Source organism: Lygodium microphyllum, chromosome 22 (assembly GCF_053477565.2).
Source record: "Lygodium microphyllum isolate KBCC chromosome 22, Lygodium_microphyllum_v1.1.10, whole genome shotgun sequence".
NCBI lineage: Eukaryota > Viridiplantae > Streptophyta > Polypodiopsida > Schizaeales > Lygodiaceae > Lygodium > Lygodium microphyllum.
Genome location: NC_141156.1, coordinates 25750168 through 25778032, shown reverse-complemented (window position 1 = coordinate 25778032; position 27865 = coordinate 25750168). Strand labels below are relative to the sequence as shown.

At 41.4% G+C, this 27865-nt stretch overlaps 1 pseudogene; it reads left to right on the top strand.

Moving 5' to 3' along the window:
* LOC148016960 (uncharacterized) overlaps positions 1–27865 on the top strand; it is a 251926-nt pseudogene that overhangs the window by 216356 nt on the left and 7705 nt on the right.

The window sequence follows — 27865 nt, the reverse complement described above, 5'->3', positions numbered from 1 at the left end:
ATTAAAAATACGATCAATAACAAGCAAACATTTTTAGAATGCAACCAAAAAATATGTTAGATTATTACATACTTCAAAAATGCTGAAATGGATAGATTATGATCTGAGAAAATCACAAAAAAATATTTGTCTAATACTTTGTTGATTTTTTGTACATTTGGAGATTTTAAATAAAGAAGAGGGTGGGAACAACCTCTTGGGAAATCCAAGAAATCACTGGATGAAAATATTAATTTTCATGGACCGGTTTACCAAGGGGGGGTGAAGAGTAAAGATCAATGGAGGAAGGTGAAGGAAAAATGTATAATGTGAAAAGAAAATATATGAAATAGATTTGGAGCCATCCAAAGGGCATGTGAGGATCATAATGTCATGACTTTGGAGCCTTATGGTAATTCAACCAAATGGGACCCTTCTTGGAAGCATTAGTGGAAGAAAAATCAGACACATGATTTTGTAAGATTTTTTAAAAATACTTTCACTCCGATCCAAAAAAACTTTTCAACATGAAACTTGTAGTGCGTGAGCTGAAGTTTTAGCTGGTATTTTTTTATATAATTTTTTAGAGCTACGAGTCGGGAGATATGGCCAAAATGGTGGATGCCAACTTTTTCTAACTACGGTGAAGACCACCTCCCAATTTTATACACATCCATAATTTCTTCCCCACACTTAACACTTCCATAAAACATCATTCATTAGACTCCCAAACATTTCCCCTCTCTTCTCCTCTCTCTCAAGCTAATAAATCATTAGAATTCCCCTCCTAAATCACCCTCAAATCATCCTTAATTGTAGTGGTAATGTATGAACTCTCACTACTCTCTCTCTATTATTGCTAGATATGATCTTATTTTATGAAGACTCTCTATATTTTTTAATAGGAGAGATCTTGGACTCAAGCTATGGGGAGGAGAATGGAGACAACTCACCTATGATGGAACTTGATTAAGTACAAATTGGTCAACAAAACATCTAGATGGAGCTTCCACATTGGTGGAACCGCCTTAATACAGCTTTGGTGGTGTTAATTCCTATTATATCTTAACCTCCTCCCTAAACACCCTCAAGGCCTATATAAAGAGGCATTCTCCTTTGTAATTTGAAAGAAGAGAGAGAGCCAAGAGGCCTTCTTCAACCCTATTGAGCATTCCCCATTCTGTCTCATGAGCTTATGCAATTCATTCCCCTACTATAGCTTATGCATGTTCTACGTTGTAATAAGCCCATGCTATTGATGTCCATATTGTGTATGTTGGTTACGTCTCGAGGGTTCTTGTGGGAGCTTTCAGTCAACCGCCAAGACCCACGGACCGCTTATTGTTTCAAGCGTTCCAAGCTGAGCACTAATGGCTACCTCTCACATAGCCGACGAGCCATTAATATCTAAGGGTGTAGTGAGCTTACCTCCGTGCCGTTTGAGTTACCTCCTCTCCTGTGCACTCCGGTAGCTCCACGATCCAAGTGCAAGCTTCAAGCAAGCTCCATCCTCCTGCTCCAAGCTCCAAGCTCCATTGCCGCGAGCAAGACAAGAGAAGAGAAGAGAAGAGAAGAAGAGAGGAGAAGATGGAGAGCTTCTCCTCCTCGGTCCCTCACCCTCACGCACTCCCTCCCTCACACTCCCTCTCACAAGCACAAGCTCAAGCAAGCAAGAACAAGAACAAGAGGAGAGCTACTTTTGGCCACACACAAGAATGTGCTTCTCATTCACTTTTCAACTTTATATACAAAACCCTAAATCCCTTTTGGGCGGTCCTCCCCTTTTCCCCTTTTTTACATGGCCGGCCGTAGCCTAGGCCCTTTTTTCCATTGTCCTTCTATCTTCCTAGCTTCCTTTCCACCGCCCGTCTACCTTTACAAATTGCACGGGTGAGAGCCCGGCGCTCCTTGAATTTATCCATGATGCACTTGCGCTCTTTTACAATAGTTTGACTTGCGCTTTTCCTCGTGCGCCTTTGTCTTCCGTTTCTCTTTGCCTTGGGCTTTGTCTTTATCTTCTATTTTAGCTTTCCGGATTTTCCACCACCTGGCACTCTTTTACAAGATTTTAGGGTGTGCCTTTATATTTTAAAATGCGCCTTTCCCCTTTTGCATTTCCCTTGGACTTTTATGGTTGCCCTTGCACTTTTGGCCTTTTCTCCTCTTCTTTCTTCAGTCGGGCTACCTTTTTTCCGCCTTTGACCTGCATCTTTTTTATTTCCTTTTGCTTTCTTCGTGTTGGGATTAACATTACCCCCTCCTAGACGAGTGCCAGTCCCATGGCACTCACCGTCGTAGGTAGCAGGCTGTAGCATGCACCAAAGACGTGGGTGATAAGGACGCATGTGGTTGCCATGATGGAGTGTTGCTAGTGGTGGGGACGAAGGTCATTGGGGGCACGTTGGTGGGTAAGCGGTAGGTGGTAGGGCAATGGGAGTTGGTGGTAGGGTTGTTCTTTGAGGGGGTTGCATTGATGGAGTACAAGTGGAGGTTTGTTTAGGGATTTTGTACATGATGATTCTTGGCAGGCTTACAGGGTGATAAGGGTAAGAATTCAGAGTTGAGTGTTGATGAAGAGCGAACAACACCTTCGTTGGAGTCTTCAATACCTGCAATTGGAAAACCTCTCATGTGGTCTCTCCTTAAGGGGTAGTGCTAGTCTTCTTATCATGCACAAGACATATTTTGATTAGTTTGGGAGACAGGTCGAACTCTAAGCAAGCCTTTGGAAGTATTGTCCTGCACTTGAGGACCCAAACTGTGTATATACTTTGGTGCAGATAGTATGTGAGTGCTCGTGCATATTTATATATTACGTAGTTAGAAGACCGCATGCTAGTTTCTCGTAACAATGCGTGGATGAAGCAAAGTTGTCCATGTTGAGAAGAAGTATACGTGAAGGTATATGAGACATCCTTTGCATTGTGACTGCACGACGTAGCATAATTGAATACAAGGACACTGCACTTTCAGTAGCTGGAAACTATTCGACTTGGTTGATGAGTACGGTGTACTTTTTATGGCCAATCGTGCGGTGCATATCACCACTGATTGCAATGGTACTAAGGCAGAGTGCAAGAGAGAGTTGTGCAAGTGGGTCAGGGTGACAAGTCTAACCATAGGCGAGACAAGCTCCCCAAGTATGTCCTGCCCTTGATGTGCCCTGAACAATTGTGGGTGATGGTAAGGGGCTAGGGGACTAGGGACGAAGCCAGTAGGTCACTAGACGTAATTAAATTGAGGACCCCTAGGTGCTGTGCTGTGATCGTGGGTGCTTTTTTTTTTTTTTTTGGACTTGTCTGAGTACAACCATTACAATATGTTGAGGCTATCAGCCTTTCAATGGGTTAGACAATGTCAAGCTTCGAAGGCGCAGAAAATGGATAGTACAATGATGATTGCACCCTAGCCTCGTTGTTAGAGAAGTAGTTGGCGAAACGGGGAGATACACTTGAGATATTGCAAACCTCCTTGCGACACATGCGATGTTGGCACAATTGAGGTAATGACCGCCATGAGCCAACTATAGAGCTTGACCCAGAAAGGGAGCATGGCCCATGCGGTGTGGGCGGTTGGCAAGGGTGATTCGTGCTTTCGGAAGCGTGACTTTGCCGCGACTCCTTGTGGGGTCGATGGTCTTGCAGTGATCGGGTATTGAACACCTTTGCGCAAAGACCTGTCTCATCCTGTATCCACTTGTCGCTTCATGAGAGTACATGCATGGTCTATGCCGCAACTGTAATAAACCAGTGTAATGCAAGGAGACATCACTTATGTGAATTCTATGGTGTTGACTTAGACATTTATCACCTGCGCTTGATTAGCTTTTTCTTTTGCTAAAGACGTGAAATATATTAAACGCAGATATGAAAAGTTCGTACAATTCGGGAACATGTCAACATTTAACCTTTTAAAGACAAAAAATTATGGCCAGGTAGCATTTGATAAGGCCTTTATACAGCATGGGGCTACTCTATTTGTACGAGGCGGGGGGAGTCTGGGTGGCCGGGTGATTGGGGCTCTACTGGTGTGGGGCTCCTGTGGTGTTGGGTAGGGAACATGTCGGCTGGGATATGAATGGTGTAGTCCCGGCCCGCTACCGTTTCCAGAATGTCTTTAAAAAATTCATTAAATTCTTCATTTTCTCGAGCTGCCCTTTCTGCCCTTGACCATCTGGGGCCCGAGCATGAGCTGGGGTTTGTGCCACTATTGTTGCCACCTGTTGCACATTTTGAGTCTCGACTTTCTTGACTCGAGGATTCTTCGGCCTTCGCCCTGGACAGTGTCGCTTAGGGCCTCGCTTCTTGGCATACCTCTTGATGGTGGGCACATAGCGCTCCGGTGGAGGGGTGCGTGCCACATGCTCCCGTTGTTCGCAAAGAGCATCTTTGCATGCTAGATCTCCATGATTCTCCATGCGTTCCGTAAAAAAAGAAAGCCTGCAAGATGCAATCCAAGGGTTAGACCTGGATATAGGATACAACTGTTTGCATGGAAGGGATTTTAGTGTGGTTTATGAAGCGCATATGACAAGAAGGGGAGGGGTGAGGCATGCGGTGTTTGTTGTAGAGAAATGCCCCCCATGCTGATGTTCGCGTTGCCTCCAGTCATTAGCGGATATTAGTTCATGCTAAGTCGCGTGGACTGGTTGTCGTGGAGTGGGACAAGGCACATCCTCGAAAGGATAGACCAAAAAGGGAAGCAGGTGTTTTGGAAGGGACTACACCCTGTCTACACCATCAGAGTTGTTGGTCGAGACTTCCTATGGCAGCAATGTGGGTTGCATACCCTTCACTTGGAGGTGGGGCTGGTCACACGGTTTTTGAATGTGTGATGAGAGGAGGACTTGAGGAGCTTGGTTTATCATTGCTTGTGTGTGTTGACATTGTTTATACACGATGACAAAAAAGGCAGTGTTTATTTATATACATATTTATGAATCCATGTCACTTCACAAGGATAAGAACCAAGTGTAGAACTCGGGGTTGTATCGGAGTGTGGCACACGCATCTAGTATTCGCGGCAGCTTACTTAATACTGATAAATATTTTGCCACATTGAGTAGCATGGAACCTTGACCAAGTCTACTGGCAATATGTAACTCCTCCTCAGTGAGAACCTTATCAATCAAAGGGCCCTCTACTAAGTCCATACCCCGAATGTCAGTCAGCACTCGAAGGGAAGTTGGTGCCACATAGGTTGGGTCTCTTTGAGACCGCCATTTGGCCAATCGCTCTTCTAAGATCTGAGCCCCTAGTTCGGCCATTACAACACGGCTTTCGCACCAACGTTGCTCAAATTGACTCTGGCCTGCTGATAGTCACTTTAGTTGCTCTATGTCTACGAGATTCGGTCGGCAGAGCATTTCATTGAACGTGATGGTTAAGCGCAGTTCGTTAGCCTCCTCGTCAGGGATGAGTCGCATGCATTCATGAGGAGCCTATCGTAGTGCCCGTTAAGATGTTCTTGTTCTTCCCATGATAGAGGAAAGGTCAAGTAATCTCCAAGATGCTCCTTGGGGATTGTGCCCATGTCCGTAAGGACGTAGACACGTGCGACCACTTTGAGCTTAGCATCCAGCTCGGTTAAGCATTCTGTGACACTTCTATATTCAACGAGGGCTTGCTTGGTTGCTATCTCATGCAAAGTTCTAAGAGTTTCCTTAGGCTTCAGCATGACTGGAGGCTCAGGCCTAGATGAGCAAGATTGATCAGCGCTAGGATTTCTTATGCTCTTGGGGTTCTCACGTTTCTCCTGAGGTTTTGTTGCTATTTTGTCATGGTTCTTCTCAGATGTGATTGGTATAGATTTTTCACCCTGTTGTGATGACGTTGTATCCACTCTTGATTGGTCAATGCGAGTTCTGTTGTCAGTGGATAGAGCGTTGCAAGCAACTGTTGATGGCAACGGTTGCTTTGGTTTTTCAGAGTACACAAGTGCGTCTAAGGGCTCACCGCTATTAGGAGAGGCATTAACGGGTTCTTTGGTGGATGGACTCGATGCTTTAATCCCCAGTTCCCCATCGCTCTTGATCTCAATGCTCTTGGGGCCCACAACCACCTATGATTGTTGTTGCCTTTTGTGTTTTCTCCTCTTTTTCTTGGTCAATGAAGGTGCATCGCTCAACGACTCAGGACCCTGAACTAGATCAACCGTTGATGTGCTTGGTTGGGCCTCAGCATTCTCTTCCTCTAGTGTGTCCTTACGGGACATGGCCGTGGCCTGTTAAATAGCCTTGCTAGGTTGTGAGAGCACAATTACCTCCCTTTTTGGAAAGTCTAGCTCTTCAGCCAACTCCCTTGAGTTTAACTCCTCCAGCCTAGGCTTTAGGCACTTTGGAAGTGCTGGAGTTTTCGAGGAAGTTGGTTGCGACCCCTCTTCCATAGGTAAACCACTAAGGACACCGTCAGCAAGGGGTCTTGTCACAGCTAAGGGCTGCGACTGCTGTGATTCCTGATTGGAAGTCAGATGAGCTAGTTTAGTGGGTTGGCTACCCTTGGTGGATTGCGGTGTCAAGTCCTTAGGGCAATTAGAAGTGGTTGTTGCTCTTAGAGAATTCCCTTGTGTAGGCCTAGTATCAGTTGAGCTAGCCACGTTAGGTTGCATAGGCATATCCTTGGGCCGAGAGCCACGGATGGTGTCGTGTCCTGCCTCTTGGACATTTGGAAGCTTTGATGTGGGTCAAGATTGGGATTGAATAGCCACACCTGACGAGTGTCGTGCTTCCTGTGTCCGTGTAGGGGAAGAGGGTGCAGGAGACTTAGGACACCTAAGTGGCTTTGACACTGGCTTGGAGATTTGCTCGTGGCTGTTAGATGATTGTGCTATTTGCTTTGTTGAGCGCTCAACCTTGCCCTGAGCAATGTTGTGCCTATGATGCTTGCTATCCTCTTGGGGAATCAAAGGCTCCTCGGGCACCAGCGGCTTCTGCGTATCCTCAACGATTGCATCTGGCATTTGCTTGTCGAGCACGGTAGGCCGAGGATCTACCCTCCGATTGGTCCCGTTTGGTTTATTGATTCCGATCATGAGGGGCTTGGTCACTCCACTGTTGTTGACTCGAGACTTGGTTTTTCGCTTAGATCTCCTCCTATGCTTCCTTGCTCTTGATGTGACTTGGCCTTCAGTCGACCACGGAGGTTTAACAAGGGGTTTTGGCACCCAAATCAATCGGTTGCCTGCATAATACCCTTGAGCCCGAAGCCACACCTTGGATATCCATCGTGGCGTTGTGCTAGCTCTCCATCGATGCTTGCATCTATAAGGCTTGGGCTTCTTTTGGGGTCTTCTACGATATTTGTAAGTCCAAAACCTATCCTTGGCATTGTCTCTTGACCTTCTTGGTTTAGGCATGGCCTCACTCACTAGCTCTTGTTGTTCGACCTGTGCTTGTATTAACTCTTCCAACAAGTCCTTGTTCTCGTTAATGGGCTTGACTGTTACGTCAGCACCTTCCTTACCTTTCCCTCGAGGTTTGCTGAGGTCACCCTTGCTAAAGGTCGTGACTATCCTCACACCCAATAGTGTCAAGTGTATCCTCTGAGCTACGTAGTCCGCCTCACACTTGGTAGCCTTTTTGAAGGGCCTTCTTAGGAGGATTTCCTTTCCACCATTCTCGCTATTGGGAGGAACATAGAACAGGAGTGGCAACCTTTCTGTTCCAATTGTTACAAGGATTCTGCACTTCCCTAGAAGTGCTTGTGGGTGTTCCCCGTAAGGATTAAGAGTTGCATCCGTCGGTGTGAGCTCTGCTTGGCCTAGTAGGGTCCATGATTCATAGGTCAAGATATTAAAATCTGCTCCTTCATCAATTAGAGCATCAATAATATGCTCTCTTTTCGCGGTGAGTTTGACCCTAAGATAAGCAGGTGGTACTATGTCTTCATCTTCCGGGTCTTGGCTTGTAAATTTAAGCCTTCTGACAGATGCCCTTGAGTTCTCGAATGCACGACCAGATGTGGATTCTCCACTGCTATCTTGTATCGTCAGTGTAGTGCTATTCAAGGTACATCCCTCGTCAAGAGTGTTGTGTCTAGTCATCCTCGCATTTGTAGCTTGCTGAAGTTGCATTCTGCTCTGACTAGACACGGGTTGAACACAATGTCTTTGTCTTCTTGTGGTGTGGCCTTTTTGCCCTTGATGGCTAGATTGGCCCATTGATGTTCTAGGGTCTCTGTTTCTCTCTGTTCGGGTATGGGCTTTTGGTTGCTCTATTGCAAGTGAGATTCCATGCTCATGTAGAGCCATTGCTACACTAGGGTTCAATTTGAAGGACCTGTCACAGCACGCGTTTTCCCTCCAACCTACCCAGGGGAGGTGCGGAGGGGGCAGAGCCCCCTCTGTGGGGGTCCGGGGGGGGGGGGGGCAGTCCTCCCGGCCCGCAGGGCCGTTATGGTAAAAGCCATGCACAATTTGGGGGACCATTTATAGCCAAATTTGAACCGCTTACTCTTAGTTTCAGCCGGGTAATGGATCTATGATATGGTTTCGGGTCTATATGATTTCTCAGTTAATCTCACTGCCTTTAGGTTAAAATTTGAGAAAATCTAAATTTGGCCTAACAGGTCCGAATTGCAGGGTTCGAGTGTGTCACTCGGACGGTCCGAGGGCAAAGTTCGAACGATTCGGACGAATTCGGACGGGATCACTCGGTTGGGCCGAGGCACTTGGACAAAGGGCTGAATGTGGGACGTGGCCGAGGGCCGAATTTGAGTCTCAAATGGGTCGACTCAGATGGCCGAGGCCAACTAGGGTTTGACCGAGTGGGAAGGGTGGTCCGAGGGCTGAGTCTGGGCCTCGAACCAGAGTCGACATGGACGCACCAAATGCCGCGTGTGTTTTTGCCGCAGCTCGCCAAATTCGATGTGTAGGGTGCCGAGGGTCTTCCCCCTTGTTGTGCAACTCCAGATTGGTCCTACTACTGTATGGCAAGGTGTAGAATTACCTGGGCTAGCTGATGATCTCCTTGATGCCAAGATCAAAGCGGATTTCCTCACCAAGCTTTCCTCTTCTCTCCTGCTCTCCGGAAACCCTGCAATGCATAATGTGGCCTTTCTTGCCACTTCTGGCCCTTATACCCTCTTCCAGGTATGGTATTGGCACCCCCAATAACTCATTCACCGACCTTAGACATCACAAGTAAGTTTTTTACCACTTTTGCACGATTCTTGCCCTGTTTCTGCCCTGTTTTGCAACAGTAACCCTAATGCTTATTTTCTTTGTTTTTCTTTGTTTTCTCCTACTCTAATGCTTCCAAATCACAAAGTAAATACCTACACTACTCCATCTTACAACATAAATCTCAAGAAAAATAACAAACCTACTTGCCAGGGAGATCGAATACCATCTTCAACCCCCTCGCTTCCTACCTATCTCAAGCACCGGTTCGGGGAAAACCTCGGGGAAAACCCAACTCCAATGCTCGATTCGAAGCGCGCAAGCGCTCAAGGCTTGAATCCGTTGGTCCCGGCAACGGAACCAAAATGTGGGAGCTTTCACTCAACCGCCAAGAGCCACGGACCGCTTATTGTTTCAAGTGTTCCAAGTTGTGAGCACTAATGGCTACCTCTCACATAGGCGAGGCGCCATCCATATCTAAGGGTGTAGTGAGCTTACCTCCGTGCCATTCGAGTTACCTCCTCTCCCGTGCACTCTAGTAGCTCCACGATCCAAGTGCAAGCTTCAAGCAAGCTCCATCCTCTCGCTCCAAGCTCCAAGCTCCATTGCCACGAGCAAGACAAGAGAAGAGAAGAGAAGAGAAGAAGAGAGGAGAAGATGGAGAGCTTCTCCTCCTCGGTCCCTCACCCTCACACACTCCCTCCCTCACACTCTCACACTCCCTCTCACAAGCACAAGCTCAAGCAAGCAAGAACAAGAAGAAGAAGAAGAAGAAGAGTAGAGCTACTTTTGGCCACACACAAGAATGAGCTTCTCATTCACTTCTCAACTTTATATACAAAACCCTAAATCCCTTTTCGGCGGTCATCCCCTTTTTTCCTTTTTTACATGGCCGGCCGTAGCCTAGGCCCTTTTTCCCATTGTCCTTCTATCTTCCTAGCTTCCTTTCCACCGCCCGTCTACCTTTACAAATTGCACGGGTGAGAGCCCGGCGCTCCTTGAATTTAACCATGATGCGCTTGCGCTCTTTTACAATAGTTTGACTTGCGATTTTCCTCGTGTGCCTTTGTCTTCCGTTTCTCTTTGCCTTGGCCTTTGTCTTTATCTTCTGTTTTAGCTTTTCAGATTTTCCACCGCCTGGCACTCTTTTACAAGATTTCAGGGTACGCCTTTATATTTTAAAATGCGCCTTTCCCCTTTTGCATTTCCCTTGAACTTTTAAGGTTGCCCTTGCACTTTTGGCCTTTTCTCCTCTTCTTTCTTCAATCGAGCTACCTTTTTTTCGCCTTTGACCTGCATCTTTTTTATTTCCTTTTGCTTTCTTCGTGTTGGGGTTAACAGTTCTCCATCTCTTAATTTTATTGATTCATCTATTTTTTTGTAGTTCTCTCTCTCTCTCGCTCTCTCTCTCTCTCTCTCACCGTCTCTCTCTTAGTTTTCCTGTCTTCTCCCTCACAAGCTCCTCTTCCTCTTGCATAGCATCCTAGTCCGCTCATCCATGACTAGGTGGTGCCCTTACCTCATTCACTTTGTGGCAGAAGGGATTTTGGCATAGTATAGAGGCTTCCATACTGAATTTCCTTCATCATAAATTGGTGCCCCCACTGAGGACATTCTCATCCATGTGGGACGATACAACAAATGGTGGTGCATCCTCTACAGCAAGTGATCCAAGTGGCTCTTCTCCAAGGCCTTCACCAACTCTTTTTGAAGCTGGTCGAAGTCCACGACTCCCACAATGGTCTCCCAAGGAAGCCCAAGAAATGAAGTATGCTTATCGAATGACGGCACGTATGCGGGTAAAAGGTGTTTACGTTAGAAATTCCATTCTCTTACAACGAAAAAAATCATATTGCTATCAATTGCTAGGTTCTCATAATTGTGGTGAGTTTTTTTTTATTTTTTGTACATTTGGAGCTTTGAAATAAAGAAGAGGGTGGGAACAACCTCTTGGAAAATCCAAGAAATCACTGGATGAAAATATTTCATGGACCGGTTTACCAAGGGGGGGTAAAGAGTAAAGATCAATGGAGGAAGGTGAAGGAAAAATGTATAATGTGAAAAGAAAAGATATGAAATGGATTTGGAGCCATCCAAAGGGCATGTGAGGCTCATAATGTCATGACTTTGAAGCCTTATGATAATTCAACCAAATGGGACCCTTCTTGGAAGCATTAGTGGAAGAAAAATCAAGCACATGATTTTGTAAGATTTTTTAAAAATACATCCACTCCAATCCAAAAAAACTTTTCAACATAAAATTTGTAGCGCATGAGCTGAAGTTTTAGCTGGTATGTTTTTATACTTTTTTGGAGCTACGACTCATGATATATGGCAAAAATGGTGGATACCAACTTTTTCCAACTGCGGTGGAGACCACCTCCCAATTTTATACACGTCTATACTTTCTTCCCCACACTTAACACTTCCATAAAACATCATTCATTAGACTCCCAACCATTTTCCCTCTTTTCTCCTCTCTCTCAAGCTAATAAACCATTAGAATTCCCCTCCTAAATCACCCTCAAATCATCCTTAATTGTAGTGGTAATGTATGAACTCTCACTACTCTCTCTATTATTGCTAGATATGATCTTATTTTATGAAGATTCTCTATATTTTTTTATAGGAGAGCTCTTGGACTCAAGCTATGGGGGGGAGAATGGAGACAACTCACCTATGATGGAACAAATTGGTCAACAAAACATCTAGATGGAGCTTCCACATTGGTGGAACCACCTTAATACAGCTTTGGTGGTGTTAATTCCTATTATATCTTAACCTCCTCCCTAAACACCCTCAAGGCCTATATAAAGAGGCCTTCTCCTTTGTAATTTGAAAGAAGAGAGAGAGCCAAGAGGCCTTCTTCAGCCCTATTGAGCCTTCCCCATTCTCTCTCATGAGCTTATGCAATTCATTCCCCTACTATAGCTTATGCATGTTCTATGGTGTAATAAGCCCATGCTATTGATGTCCATATTGTGTATGTTGGTTATGTCTCTAGGGTTCTCCATCTCTTAAGTTTATGAATTCATCTTTTTTTTTTGTAGTTCTCTCTCTCTCTCTCTCTCTCTCTCTCTCTCTCTCTCTCTCTCTCTCTCTGTTTTCCTCTCTTCTCCCTCACAAGCTCCTCTCCCTCTTGCTTAGCATCCTAGTCCGCTCTTCCATGACTAGGTGGTGCCCTTACCTCATTCACTTTGTGGCAGAAGGGAGTTTGGCATAGTATAGAGGCTGCCATATCGAATTTCCTTCATCAGATTAGTACATCCAAAATGGTTTTTAAGGTTAATAATAAGTAAGCTTGCACTTAGTTGTGTCAGTTGGCTTCTTGTGTAGATACACTTTAGAGCTTCTTCTCGAAGATACTTCTTGTTGTTAGGAATATTTCTCGCACTATCATTTTGATACCAATCCTCAATAAAATTAGACATGCCATTGTCGTTATCAAAGATATCATCACACCCATTAAAGTCATTAGAATATTATTTCTTTAGTCTTGCATATGCATTAGGATCACTCATGCATAGGATATATGTAGGTATATTAACTTGATGATGAGGATGACTTCACTATCAATGATGCACATCATCAAGTGAATATACCTGCATATATAGTATGGTTTCCTTATATATGAGCCTTTGATTTATAAAATAACCAATAATAAAAATAAGGGAGAGCAATCACATACCATAGGACAATGTTGCTCCTCAAGTGATGGTGCTTGTTCAAAAGTACCATGATTCATCTCATGTGAAAAGCACTCATGTCATGACCTTTGATATGTGCCACGACAACGAGTTCAATAGTATATAATAGACTCATCGTAGTAGAAATCATCGTAAATGGGTTCATGTGCAGTATTGGAACTCTGCGCACTCCAACCACCACCAGTAGGAGGTGGCGGTGTACCCTTTGATCGGTCCGAATCTAATTTTCAAGTACCATAAAAACATCAGACATTTATCAAATGATCAAAGTTAAAAAAACAATAAAAGGAACAAAACATTGAAATCTAACAAGTTCTGTGGTATATTCTAACACTTATTGTAATATGAAAAATAAACATACGCTATTGTATGGTGGATACAAACAAGAGGAGGGCTTATATGTGCATGGAGACATGGCAATACTTCCGAAGCAGAGATGCCTATGCATCAGTTTTCCTCAACAAAAGGTGTATGGCTTTACTAACATATTAGAATTAATATGAACTTTTCTAGATTGACTCTAACTATTCTCTAATCTATGTTATTTTTAAAATCAAATTTACATAGGAGGCAGCACGAAAAAGAATGATAACTGGTCACACATCTAGACTAGGCCGGATGGGACAAGATGGATTTGTGGCCACATTTGTGAGTATAGGCTGTTCAAATTTTAACTTTCAAAGGTAATGTTATTGAATGAGGGAATCAATAAGTCTTTGGTTTTGTCTTGATGCAGACCAAAGACTATGGTCATGCACCTATGGCGCAAAAGATGGAGTATGCCACATACTACGGCTACTGTTTTTTGCAGGGGACACTGACATGCCAGATCCACTTGTGAGTATCACTATTTTTTTTGTAGTTTATTTTAATGTTAAATGTAATATATTCTTATTTCATTTCACTAACTAATGCAAGAGCAATATGACGAGGACGACATGACAGAGCCGAGGGGCGACGCCGAGAGGTTGAGGGGAGCAACGGCCAGATCCTTGCCCATGGTGGTGACGATCGTGGAGATGAGGGCAATGGTGGTGTTGTGGGTGGAGGCAAGGGTGGTGGCATTGGTGATGGTGATCATGAGTCCGATATTAGTGACTCGTATAGTGATGACTTATATAGTGATCGTGCCTAGGGATCTATTATGTATATTTGAGGATGAGACTTGTATTATATATGTGAGGATTCATCACTATTCATTGTACAGACATATGTGAGGATGACACTTGTTTTGTATGTGTGAGGATTGATCACCACACACTCTAGACACATGTACATATATTTACTGATGATATATATTGACATACGTCTGTTGCATCATTGAACAATTAATTATTTGTTTATTGTCTCTTGGAAAGCCAGATAGAGAAAAATCAAAATTTTTATCGTAGTTCAATGTATTTCTATGTTAGGCTCTAACATTAACAAGCTTTTGATTTTCATGGTTTCTGCAGAGGTCCCTATATATCAACTCAAGCTAACTTTCAAGCTCAAAGATCCAAACTATGAAGTTTCAAAGCACTTGATTTAAAAGTATCAAGCTCACCATAAGCTATTACGGTTACAATACCTGATTTCAATTTATGTACCATGTACCATGTACCATTTACCAATTGCAAGCACGAGGTTTCATTATGAAACCTAATACCAACTCAAGTACCAAGTACCAAGTACCAAATCTAACACTAAAAAGGTTTTTTTGTTTCCATGTTTATTGGTTAAGGTACCACAAAGTTAGACCAACTAATCAAGTACCAAGCACCAAATCTATACCAAGTACCGAATTAAGTACCAAGCACCAAGTTATACCAAATCAAGTACCAAGCAATAAATCTAGTACCAAGTACCATGTACCATGTACCATGTACCAATTGCAAAAACAAAGTTTCATTTTGGAACCTAATATCAAATCAAGTACCAAGTACCAAGTATCAAATCTAACACTAAAAAGTTTTATTCATTTTCATGTTTATCGGTTAAGGTACGACAAAGTTACACCGACATGTACTGAGTCGTAGGAAATAGGGACAAATAGGTTGAACCTAGGTACAATACTTGAGGTCTTATAATTTTCAATATTTGCATTTTTCTTATTTTTCTTTTTGGCTCATAATTTAGCAAGCTAATGTATCTGATGGTAAGACTGTAATAATCTCTCTCTTTTTTTCTTTCGTTTTTATCTCTATGTATACACAAGAGTTGTCAGGGGCAACCATGACAAAATATGATGTTATGGAGAAGATCTGATGCAATTGTAGATGCTTTTGTATCCGGGAGTGCTTGAGCTTCACACCACCGAGTTAGATAATTTATCATGACAAGGATAGATTTTTTGCCTACCACAGAAGAAGGAAATGGACCTATGAGGTCCCAGACAACCATCTCAACTAGTTCATTCACCTGTAACGATGAGAGATCTGATTGGGTGATTTAAGCTCTAGGCAAGTGGGGCAAGTGTGATTTCTTAATAAAAAATGTACTTGATTGATCCTTTCATGTATTTGATTGTAAATTGGTATTCTTAAAGCGCCAAAGCCCATCGAAGAAGCCATCCTGGTGGGTGGGATTTTTGTAGAAGAGGGATGATGGGTTGATGGTCAGTTTCGATAGTGACAGTGGTTTCATGAAGATATGGATGAAATTTGGTAAAAGCCTAGACCAATGAAATGAAAGTTCTACACTCTCTTTAGTACTTACTTGCACTATAGAATGAAGTCGGGCCTTGGTTGCAAATCCCGCAAGATAGATCATGGTGAAGGCGAGGCCAAAGGAAGAACAACTTCATTTCTTGAGACATGGTGGGATCAACATGTAGTGATAGTTGATTTAGCTTAATCGCAAATTGTACTATTGCACTACAAGATATAGGCCTTATATCGACGTTTAAAGCGACGAAAATGCAAATAACAAAATTTGCCCCCGTCGTCGCAAAAAGCGTCATTATTCGCGACGCCATAGAATAGTCGGTATCACTATCGCTATCAACATCGGCGCTGATAGCGACGGTTTGCAACGTATATAACGACGCCAATAACGACGCGATCAGTAAAATTTGCGACGCTAATAGCGACGGTAATAGGGAAAAAAAATTTGTGGTAGGGCAGCAAGCTTCCCTGGCACATATAGCACTGTATGCTTTATGAGAGCCATACAAAATAGTTTCTGCACTACTGTGTACAATGCGCTTGCAAACAAAAAAAATGTATACTAAAATCATAAAACTAATACATGAAATAAATACATGATCGCATAATAAGCGATTGGTACAATCATGACAAGATATCACTAATACATAGAAAATGTCTACATAGATCAGGCGACTCAAGAATAAAGGTGTGTGAGCTCTAGGGATCCAAGGGCGAGCTACATATCCTCATCCCTCGAAAGCTCATCCCACCGCAAAGGAGCATCGAACAAACTCTACAAAAAAAGAAACAACACATCAGTCCACCATACAATAATGCATTCAAATATCTCATGGTAACTACGAACAAGAAAGATGAGTGACTTACAGGGCTGCCGCATCTATACAATTGGTCGATCAATGAAGTGCGACCATGCCTCTCTACATATCGAGTCTCAAGGCCAGTCAGATTGCTATTTGTAATGGAGTGATGCAAAGAAAACAAAATGCTAATTGTTGAAAACATGATTATTAGTACAAAGAATATTTCAAAAAAATAAACAAGCAAAACAAAATAAAAACTTACAAAGTCCTCCAAATATGTCCTGTGGAGTGACCCTTGAACTTTAAAATAGCCCCATAGAGAGCATCCAAGCAAGCCACCCTCAAAGCATTATGTTGAGTATGTTTTGAAAGCTCATTGAAGTCTTGGTTTGGTTTGAAGATTCCTGATAGATTCTAGTGATTTTTTAGTTCTAATGTGTTTTGTTAGTGTTTGTAGAGCTATATTTTGGTTCTTTTGAGAGGTCTGATTATGAAAAAGTGGTTTGTCAAGGTGTGATTGAAGATATATGGGATGATTTTTGATAGCTTAGAATGGTTTTGATATGAGCTAGGAGGTTTTGTTACTTTCTGTTTGGCTTCTAATAACTTCTCATGAGTCGTTGTATGTCTTTTGTAAAGATCTGTATGCTTCTATATGCGTTTTGTTTGATGGATTCTTGACTTGGAAATTTCTTTCTACTTTTGAAGTAGGGAAATACAAGCTCAAGCTAGCTAGTTTAAATGAAGAAGAAGCAATTGATGACTAAAGCTGAAGACTAGGAGTGGTTGTGTTACTAGTGTGCTATGAAGTATCACTATAGTGGCTCCAATGCCTTTTTTAATAAGTCATATCTATTGGAGGATGTCTCCATGACCGAATGAGAATTATTGTGTATTATTCTATTATATTCCAATGTATCATTGAACGAGGGTGTGTGAGAGATAGAAAAATTTTGATGCAAAATGTTATACATGAGAGAGATATTGTGAGATTATGAGATAAAAGACATGGATTCTTTGTGGAAGCTTCAAGACGAATAATATGTGATTGTTTCCATTCATAAAGTGGTCTATATGATTTTTTCTTCTTTATGGTTCTTTGTTATGAAGAATATGATGTGCTTCATTGAGTTTACTACCGTGGGGGATACAATCAATGATGTTGCATAAAGATCTACTTCCTTGGTGTTTATTTTCCTTGTGTGGTTTCATAGAAGATGCAAAATATGCTTATTGATGAGATAAGGTATACTTTACTTCAGTTCTTTCCCCGTGTTCTTGATGTTATCTTGGGAGCTTTATGATTTGGTGCATAACCAGGGAAAATTTTTATCAACAAGCACCCATAGAGGCTAAAAATAAAGAAAACAACACTATTAGAAAGAGAAGAAATCAATGGAGCTAGATTATAGAATTCCTTTTACCTCAAAAGAATTGAGGAAATTTATTTATAAGGTCACTTTCTATAAGAAATTGACCCCATAATGGAGAAAACAAAATGCCATCCTAATCAAGCTTTTATGACGAACTATATCCATTGTCTTTTAAACTCACAGAAACATGCACCATTGTAGCCAATTGTTTGTAGCAAAACTAAAAGAAAAAAAGCAAAGAGAATGGTTAGAAATGGGAGACTTGGCCTTTGTTGAAGACTTTCCAGACAAGATTAAGTAATACAAAAGCTTCAAGAGTCTTGGTCGATGGAAGTCCATCGCAACAAGAAGAACAAAAGTTGGAATATGGTCATGGCACACAATAATAGGATACGTGGGAGACTTGGTGGAGTGATAACCTTATGTATTTTCAATTAGCAACCCACTAAAAACTAATGGATCGTGTTTTCCTAACGATATACTATTGAAACCCTCAGTAACAAAACTATCATTGCAATGCTTGACATATAAGTTAGGATGATCTGAAGAACAAGAGATAAACCCTTGTTTTGTAAGGAAGAGATCAATCTTTTGATACCAAGCTCATGATGGATTGTTTGAGACCATAGATGAAATCTGCAAAAGCAAGATTTTTCTTATGTCTGACTACAAATCCCTCTTGTTGCTTCACGTATATCTCTTCCTTTAAATCACCATTCAGAAATAAAATTCTCACATCCATTTGGTGAACCTCCAAATCAAAATCAATAGAAAAAACTAACAAGATCCAAATACTAGTGATATGAACAATAGGTGAGAAAGTTCCTTGATAATCAACTCCTGCAATTTGTGAGAAATCTTTGGCAACTAGCCTTGCTTTGAATTTTTCAAATGTTCTATCTGCTTTTGTTTTAGTCTTATAAACCACTTGCATTTAATAGCAATACGTCCAGGTGGTAACTTAGTTAGAACCCATGTAGCTTTAAAGAGAAGAGATTCATAGTCAGCTTCCATAGCCTCCTACCATTGCTTCTTTTTGTGGGGATGACATGGCATCACTATGACAAGGTCTTCACAAATATTGAGAGCATTCTCAAGAATATCAGAATCAGAACGCGACATGTACCATGCTTGTTATCAATTGGGAGATCAACTCAACACCAAGGTCATCATCAACAACAATAATAGGTGTGAAAATCATTGAAAGGATGTTTTTCACATGTGCACAATATTGATTTCATAATTGTTTGAGCACTTGGCATCCGCAATATGCATAAATCATGGAAATTATTTAAAGGTATCAGAAATCCTGGATGCACAGCAATTGTTTTCATTAGGACCTTGACCTACGTTGAGTGAGAGACAGGACACCCTAAGCCATAGGCTAGTCGTGGGGACTAGGGAAAAGAGAAGTAAGGACAATGGTACATTCCTGTATACGATTAAATGGTACCTTGAGTGGATTTTGTGCGTCATGTTTATATGTTGAGCGACGCATCGAGGGGCCAATCCCCAAGGTGTAGGAGAGTCGCAGAGGGGTGGTGGCACTCAGCCGTTGGAGGACCCCCTATGTCTGTGCTTCGTGCCATTAGGCAATGTGTAAGGGACTCCCTCTGAGGAGTAGTGGGTGAGAGAAGAGTGGACTACAAACGACGTAATACAAACGCAAGATGTCTAGGAAGGCAATGTATGTGTCATCAACGCTCCTGGCCGCGAGGCCGTGGGGTTGTTGAGCGCGTGAGATAGAGATCCGGCTAGTTCATGAGCCAGTGCCGGCCCGTTTTAGGTTCCATCATAATGACTTTGTATCATCAATTTCCTCTAGTGACCACGTTCTCCCAGCATCCTCCTGCGACTATATACTGCCCATAAGTTGCTCATTGAAAATACCATCATGACTTATGATTATCTTCTTGGAGGATGGATCATAAAACTTGTATCCCTTAGAAAATTTTGAATATCCAATGAAAATAACTTTCAAACTAGGAGGATTAAGTTTGTTGCGAGTCTCTTTGGGTACATGAATATAAAGAATACATCCAAAGATTCAAAAATATGAAACAGAAGGAGTTTCACCTATCTAAGTAGTAATTGGTAGTTTACTTGATGCCATGAGGCATATTCCATGGTGGATTCCGTGAGGTTTTGCGGTGGATTCTATAAAATTATATTTGTTGCCGAGGCTCATACACAAGGTGGATTCCTTGTGCGAAAAGTTGATGGGGGCGCCTGTCCTTTTTGGGTGTCTTGTTAATTTAATATGCAAATGGGTGATTCCATAGCGAGTGACTCCGCAAAATACATATTTAAATTAATAGACGTTTATGAGTTTAGAGTGTGCACTCGTAATAAATTAAGGTTAGAATTGAGTTCTAACCAATTTATTTATTTCTTAGCTGAAGACTCCTAGGTATTCACTTTTGTCGGTTTAATTTTATTATTTTCTAACAATTGTGAATGCTTCAATTGATGTGTGGAGCAGGTAGCGGTGGCGTTGGGAAGCATTGGGCGATAGCATGTATTCAAGTTATTGAGAAGGAATTATCATTTTGATGAGCATGCATCTTAGGCGTGGCATCAATATTTATTTTGACGCACTTATTTATTGAAGCGCTTGACATTTATTTATTATTTTGTATGCGCATGGGCCCACAATTTAAATATTTGTTATTGGACATTGTATTTGGGCACAACCCGACTCTTTGGGCACCCAATGGCTTTAATTCTTTAGTGGGACAAAAGCAAACACAAAAGCTAAAGTGTGCTAATTGTAAATTGGGCCATTTTTTGAGCTTAGAGATGAATAATTTATCAAATACATGCTTTGTGGAGCGCTCACACAAGGCATGGGGGAGATTGTACCCAATTAGTCTTTTGCTTCATGTCATGCAAGTCTTCTCTCTTGTTTTTTGTGCAAAAAGTTCTTTTGTTTTTGGGGACCTTCCGACGCTCGCTACGTACACATACAACATCCGATGTATGCACCAGTACTAGAAGGAGAAATCATAGGAAGATGATTTTGCACAAATACTACTATCAAGATTGCTTCACTCGAGAAACATTCAGATAAGACAAAATGAATGAGCATACATTGCATGGCATTGAGGGTAGTCTTATTTTTACGTTCAGCAATACCATTCTCTTTAGCAAAGTAGGGAATAATATATTCATGATAAATATCCTGATTATTACAATAATCATCAAAATCATTTGAAATATATTCTTCACCATCATCATTACAAAGTTTCTTGATGCGACAACTAGTATAAAGTTCTACAGCTTTTTGATATTACTTAAAAGATAATAAAGTTTCTGATTTGTGTCACAAGAGAAAAACAATGGTGTATCATGAGAAGTCATCAATAAAAGTCATGAAATATCAATATTGAGGTTTCGATGGAGGAAAAGCCACAAATATTAGTGTGAATAAGATTAAGAAAATCTCTTGAGTGAGTTGTGGTGGAAATGGAAAAGGTTTTGCAAAAATGCTTTCCAAGTGAACAATATTCACAAATACCCATGTGAGGACAAGCTTTGAATTCTATACCTTGAACAAGGTCATGCTGATAAAGATCGACAAGATTAGAAAAATTAGAGTGAACAAAATGATGATACCATATCTTGTTGTTAAGATCACTAGGAGCTATAACAACATTTGCAATATCTTCATTTAAAGATAACTAAAAAAGAGTACCATTTCGAGGAGCGACAACTATGGTTTGACTGTCTTGGTATGGTCATAACCCACAAAGAGACCGAGATCCATAAGTATTGCAACTGAAAGAAGATTCCTTTGTAAATTTGGGATATGTAAAACTCCGCACAGAATTCTTGTTTGAAGAAAGAGTATCGAGATATAAATCAGCATCTATACCTTTGACTTGACAAGTTATGTTATTAGCAAGATAAACCAATTTCTTCATAGTAATAGAATGATAATTATGTAACCATTGGAACTGATATGTCATGTTTCCCATAGTATCGGAATCAATAATAAAAAGAAATCTATCACAAACATGAAGTATTCTTTAAATCAAAACACCACTTAAAACATGAATAGGTTGGATGATCGCTCTTTTTGTAGTAGTCACAAGAAGAATAATCTTTGGATAAACATGGTCGTTTATTTGAAATACCATGTTCTTCATCATTTTATTTTTCCCAACGATCATTTGTAATGTAACCATTTCTATTGCAGTAAGAATAACATCTATTAGGAAACTTGAGATGAAAGATACTACCACCACAATGAGTCCTATGTGTAAAGCATGGAAATGGATGCCTTTAAGCAAGTAAAGCTTGGTTGATTTGTTTTGACTGTGTGTTCTCTTGTGGGATTGTAGCTATTTCTTGATTTGTGTATCATCATTTATGTCATTGTGAACATTCAATTAAAGATATACAAGCTTGATCAAAATTGATACCATCTTTGTTAGATAATATGGTAACAATATTGTCATAAGCAAGATCCTTTATAGTGTCAAGAAACTGTGCTACCAATTGCTTTTGTGGAATGGCATCAACCAATAGTAGCAACTTGATTGATAATATTCTTGAATGATTTGATATACGTTGTCATAGAAGTTTTGATATTGCACTGTAACTCAGTGAGTTGACTAACGAAGATAAATTATTTCCATAATAGATTTCTTCTCAAAATTTGCTATCAAATACTCCCATATAGCTTTGAGATTGAAAGATTACATATATCAAGCATAAGAGATTCCTAAAGAGCAAAAAGAATATACCAACGAGCTGCTTTGCCATTTTTCAAGATAGATCCTTTAGTTACAATGGTATTATCATGACCCTGATCAATTGGTTGAGGCAGGCATTTATAATTACCAAGAACAGTATCATACAAGTCATTGCCTTCAATTAATTAGCAACATCTTTACTTTCCATCCAAGGAATCCTTGTCCTTGAAAGTAAGGGACAGAACGTTGTCCAGAAGGAAATCTGTTGACAATTATAGAATTTGACATATCTGACTGAGAGAATATGTACAAGATGAAATCACAAAATCTGCACACCATATACAAAACGACTATGAAAGTGTAGCAGTACAAGTCATATGCAAAAGCTATGTTGTAAAGAAAGATGTTTAGTTTCAAAAGTATATGCCAAAATAAAGCGGCCCAAAATAGATGGAACATGGGTGAGAATAAGGCCCAAAATAGACAAAACATATGCAATAATAAATTGGCCCAAAATAGATGATAAATATGAATAATGATATAAACATTATCGTTTTACATTTTAGCCAAGAATAGATGATGATCTGGCTAATTTTGGTGGAAACTCAAAAGTGAGTAATCGTAACGACACCTGTGTCATAGAAGTCTACACAAAAAGCTATTATCGTGTTTGTTTTTATATTTCAAGTTCAATTTACGTGAATTGGCATAACTCTTGAGACAAAGAATTCCAAATTGAGCACAGATTTGCTAGGAAGAAAGCTCGTGAGTCCTTAAGAGTTTTCTTGAGAAAGGTGTTTCCTTAAGAGTTTCCCAAATAGACACTTTAAGGGTGTCCAAGCAAGGCATATCTACAATTTAACATATTTGCAATCTAAACCATGATCAAGTGAACTTGTTTTATGCTTAAAATTTATAACATAAGATGCTCATAACATACACAATAAATCAAATTTAAGCATGAAAAGAACATGAATCAAGAATTGAAGAGATACTATATAGGTATACTTTCTTATTATTGTCTTCTCAAGAAATTGGTTGTGATCGATCTTGATAGCTCTGATACCATATTGAGATGTAGAGAGATAACATATATAGAGAGAGAGAGAGAAGGGACACACCATGTACACCCCCAAAGACTATTTCATATTGATCACCACTACAAGATATAGGCCTTATACCGATGTTTAAAGCGACGAAAATACAAACAACAAAATTTTCCCTCGTCATCGCAAAAAGCATCATTATTAACGATGCCATAGAAATGTCGGTATTGGCGTCGCTATTGGCATCGCTATGCACGTCGCAAACCGTCGCTATCAGCGTCGGTATTGGCATCGCTATCAGCATCACAAATGACACTGATAGCGATGATTTGCGACGTGCATAGTGACGCCAATAGCGACGCGAGCACTACAAGGAATTGGGCAATTAGCGACGCCAATTAGCGACGGCGGATATCGGCGTCGCTATTGGCGTCACTATTGGCGTCGCTATTGGCATCGCTATTTGCGTCACATTTGTGACGCAAATAGCGATGCCAATAGCGACGCCGCAGAGAAAAAACCGCGGCCGAAACTCGAGCGCCGTTTTCATTTCTTTTGCTTTGACTTTTGAGAGCGAGAGCGAGGGAGAGAGCGAAGGCTTTGTGAGAGAAGAAGAGGAAGAAGACTTGCTGCCATCGTCACCGCCGCCGCCGCCACCGCCGTTGTTTGCGAAGGAGAGGAGGAGCCCTCATTGCAAAGAGAAGCCACCCCACGCTCGCCATATCTCATTGGTGAGTCTCCCTCTCTCTTTCTTTTGCTTGCTGGAGGTTTAAATCGTTCTCTTTTGCTTGTTTAGGAGAGGAAATGAAAGAGAAGGAGAGGGAGAGGGAGAGAGAGGGAGAGAAAGAGAGGGAGAGGGAGAGGGAGAGGGAGAGGGAGAGGGAGAGGGAGAGGGAGAGAAAGAGAGGGAGAGTGCATTCTCTCTCTCTCTCTCCCTTTTGCTTGTTTAATGTTTAATTAAAATCACTTTCCTTTTTGCTTGTTTAGGAGAGGAAACGAGAGAGTAAGAGAGAAAGAGAGGGAGAGGGAGAGGGAGAGGGAGAGGGAGAGAAAGAGAAAGAGAAAGAGAAAGATAGGGAGAGGGAGAGGGAGGGGGAGGAAATGAGAGAGAGAGAGAGAAAGAGAAAGAGAGGGAGAAGGAGAGAGAGTGCATTCTCTCTCTCCCTCCCCCTTTTGCTTGTTTAATGTTTAAATCACTTTATTTTTTGCTTGTTTAGGAGATGAAATGAGAGAGAAAGAGAGCGAGAGGGAGAGGGAGGGGAAGGAAATGAGAGAGGGATAGAAAGAGAAAGAGAGGGAGAGTGCATTATATCTCTCCCTCTCCCTTTTACTTGGAGGATGTTTAAATCACTTTATTTTTTGCTTGTTTAGGAAATGAGAGAGAAAGAGAGATAGAGAGGGAGAGGGAGAAAAAGAGAAAGAGAGGGAGAGGGAGAGGGAGGGGAAGGAAATGAGAGAGGGAGAGAAGGAGAACGAGAGGGAGAGGGTGAGAGAGAGAGTGTGCATTCTCTCTCTCACGATGGGTTTGGTTGTTTGTTGTTTGAATCACTTTCTTTTTTTCTTGTTTAGGAGAGAGGGAGAGGGAGAGGGAGAGGGAGAGGGAGAGGGAGAGGGAGAGAAAGAGAAAGAGAGGGAGAAGGAGGGAGAGTGCATTCTCTCTCTCCCTCTCCCTTTTGCTTGTTTAATGTTTAAATCACTTTATTTTTTGCTTGTTTAAGAGAGAAAATGAGAGAGAAAGAGAGCAAGAGGGAGAGGGAGGTGAAGGAAATGAGAGAGGGATAGAAAGAGAAAGAGAGGGAGAGTGCATTGTATCTCTTCCTCTCCCTTTTTCTTGGAGGATGTTTAAATCACTTTATTTTTTGCTTGTTTAGAAAATGAGAGAGAAAGAGAGATAGAGAGGGAGAGGGAGAAAAAGAGAAAGAGAGGGAGAGGGAGAGGGAGGGGAAGGAAATGAGAGAGGGAGAGAAAGAGAACGAGAGGGAGAGGGAGAGGGTGAGAGAAAGAGAGAAAGAGAGGGAGAGGGAGAGAGAGGGAGAGAGAGTGAGAGAAAGAGAGGGAGAGGGAGGGGAAGGAAATTTAAGATAATAGACTTATTGATAATGGTATGCAATGTGCTTTTCCATGGGCGTGGTACATTGGTAAGTCTTTAAGATGGCTTAAAAATGGTCAATTCCTTCATAATGTCCAAGTAGGGGATCTAATTGTGATATGCATAATTCATTGTTTTTGTATTAACTTTATAGGCATGCCAAATTAGAAATCATGCCAACTAGTCAACGGAAGGACTAAAAGAAAATGATACCCTAGCTAATGGTCATTAAGGTACTTCATCAAAATGAACCCAAAAGTATTGTTATAGAAGAAAAAACCCTTAAATTGAGTATAGGATAATTTCTCTCAGGTCTTATGACTATGAGTAGAATTGATTGAAATAAATTTTATTACTATAGTTATTAAAATTCATAGATGGCGTGCATTAATTTTAAAATGGATTACTTATACTCAAAGCTGAGATATAACAAATAATTATCTACCGGGACAAACAAATCCTTGAGCATGATACAAGGCCTGTTGAGATATCGAGCTCCACTCGTGATACGCCAGGGTGACCTTTGTGTATTTATGTCACCGACTTGTCAGTTGCAGACGCGGTTGATACATCGCCCATGAATAATAGCTACATGATAGCTATCCTTATCTACTCTAGTTCGTGGCTCAGTTAGTATGCCACCTTAGTTAGTTGAGTTTGGTTTGAGACCCATATAGAGGGTTCTTCTATTTCTTTGTACTTGAGTTCTTTTGGCTTACACAACTAAGAAGAGGAAAACTGTTTTTCAGCCTCCACCCTTGTGTGTCTTCCCCCATTGTGCAAGCAAGAAAGCTTCAAGCGAGACTCCTTCCTTCTCTCCCACAATCTTGACATGGTATCAGAGCCTTGTTCGTGGTAAGGAGCTCAAGAAAGCAAGCCAAGCTCGCGGTGTTCTGGTAAGAGGAGCAGTGTTGCTTTCATTTTCTGTTTTGGGAGCAGATCTCTGCAGGTAGCACAACCGGAAAGTGCAGGAGTGCATTGTCTCAGGTTGAGACGCCCTTCGCGGTGAAGCAAGAGGGCAGTATATGCTGCGCGAGTGGCCTTTAGCCCTTAGCGACCTTGTTTTTTTGATTTGAGGCCATTTCGAGGCCTGTTTTGGAGGCGGAACTTTTCTGCATGCACTCAGGAAAAGGCCCAGTTTTATGCTGTGCAGCCACTGTTCTACAAGTCGGTGAATAGTTACTGTAAAAATTGCATTGTATGCTTGTGCGCAGAGACATTGGGAGTTACAGAATCATCCCTGTTGCCTGTTGATGCAAAATCGTCACTAGAAAGTGACTGTGTGGTCAAATACCACTTTCGCCAGTTTTGCAGATTTTCCCTTGTGAGGGTGAAGCTGTGGTTTTTGCAGTGACATAATTTTTTGCAGTCTTCTGTAATGGCATCTGATTCTCTTTCACATATTGTCACTGAAAAGCTTGACAAAAACAACTTCCAAGCATGGAAGTTTAGAATGACGAATTTCCTTATGGGAAAAGGATATTGGGAATTTGTTGCAGGAAATGAAGAAGAACCAGTTCTTCTTAATGTTCCCAATCAACAGCAAATGCAGGCATTTAAAGCATGGCATGAGAGAGCCAGGAAAGTTATGTATTGGCTGTCTATCAGCATTTCAGACTCTATGATTGTGCATATTCAGGATGCAAGTACGCCAAAGGAGGCATGGGATACTTTGTCAAAAATGTATAGCACAAATACACAAGCCAGGAAAATGCAGCTCAAGGAAGAGTTGCACAATGTGCAAAGAGAAAATATGAGCATCAACGACTACCACATGAAGGTGAAGAAGATTGCAGATGCACTTGCTTCCATTGGGTCACCAGTGGAAGATGATGATTTAGTTTCTGTGACCCTGAATGGTCTAGGAAAGAATTATGCATAGTTTCGGACATCCATTTCAGTTCGTGAAAGATTTCCTGATTTTGAGGAGTTGATTGCTCTTCTAATTTCTGAGGAGCAAAGAAATGGTGGTCCATCTTCTTCAGGAGGAACTTCAAAAGAAGCTGTCTTCTACTCAAATGCTGGAAGAGGTAGAGGCAGAGGTAGAGGAGGCCGATATGGAGGCCGTGGTAGAAATCAGAATATGCAGCAAACTCAAGAAAACCAGTCCTATGGAGGAGGACGTGGTAACTCTAGAGGTAGGGGGAGCCAAAGAGGTCGTGGTGGATGGCAAAGAGGCCAAAATGCAAACAGTAATGTTGAATGCTACTATTGTGGTAAAATGGGTCATATGGCTAAAGATTGCTATAAAAAGTAGAATGACATCATGAATGGAAAACTGCAACAAGGAAATTATGCATCCTCTAGTAGACAGGGTGATGACAGAAATGAGCATCTGTTTATGGTGCAGCACATGAACAATTCTGTGACAAGTGCAGAAGAAAGCAACGATGTATGGTATGTTGACTC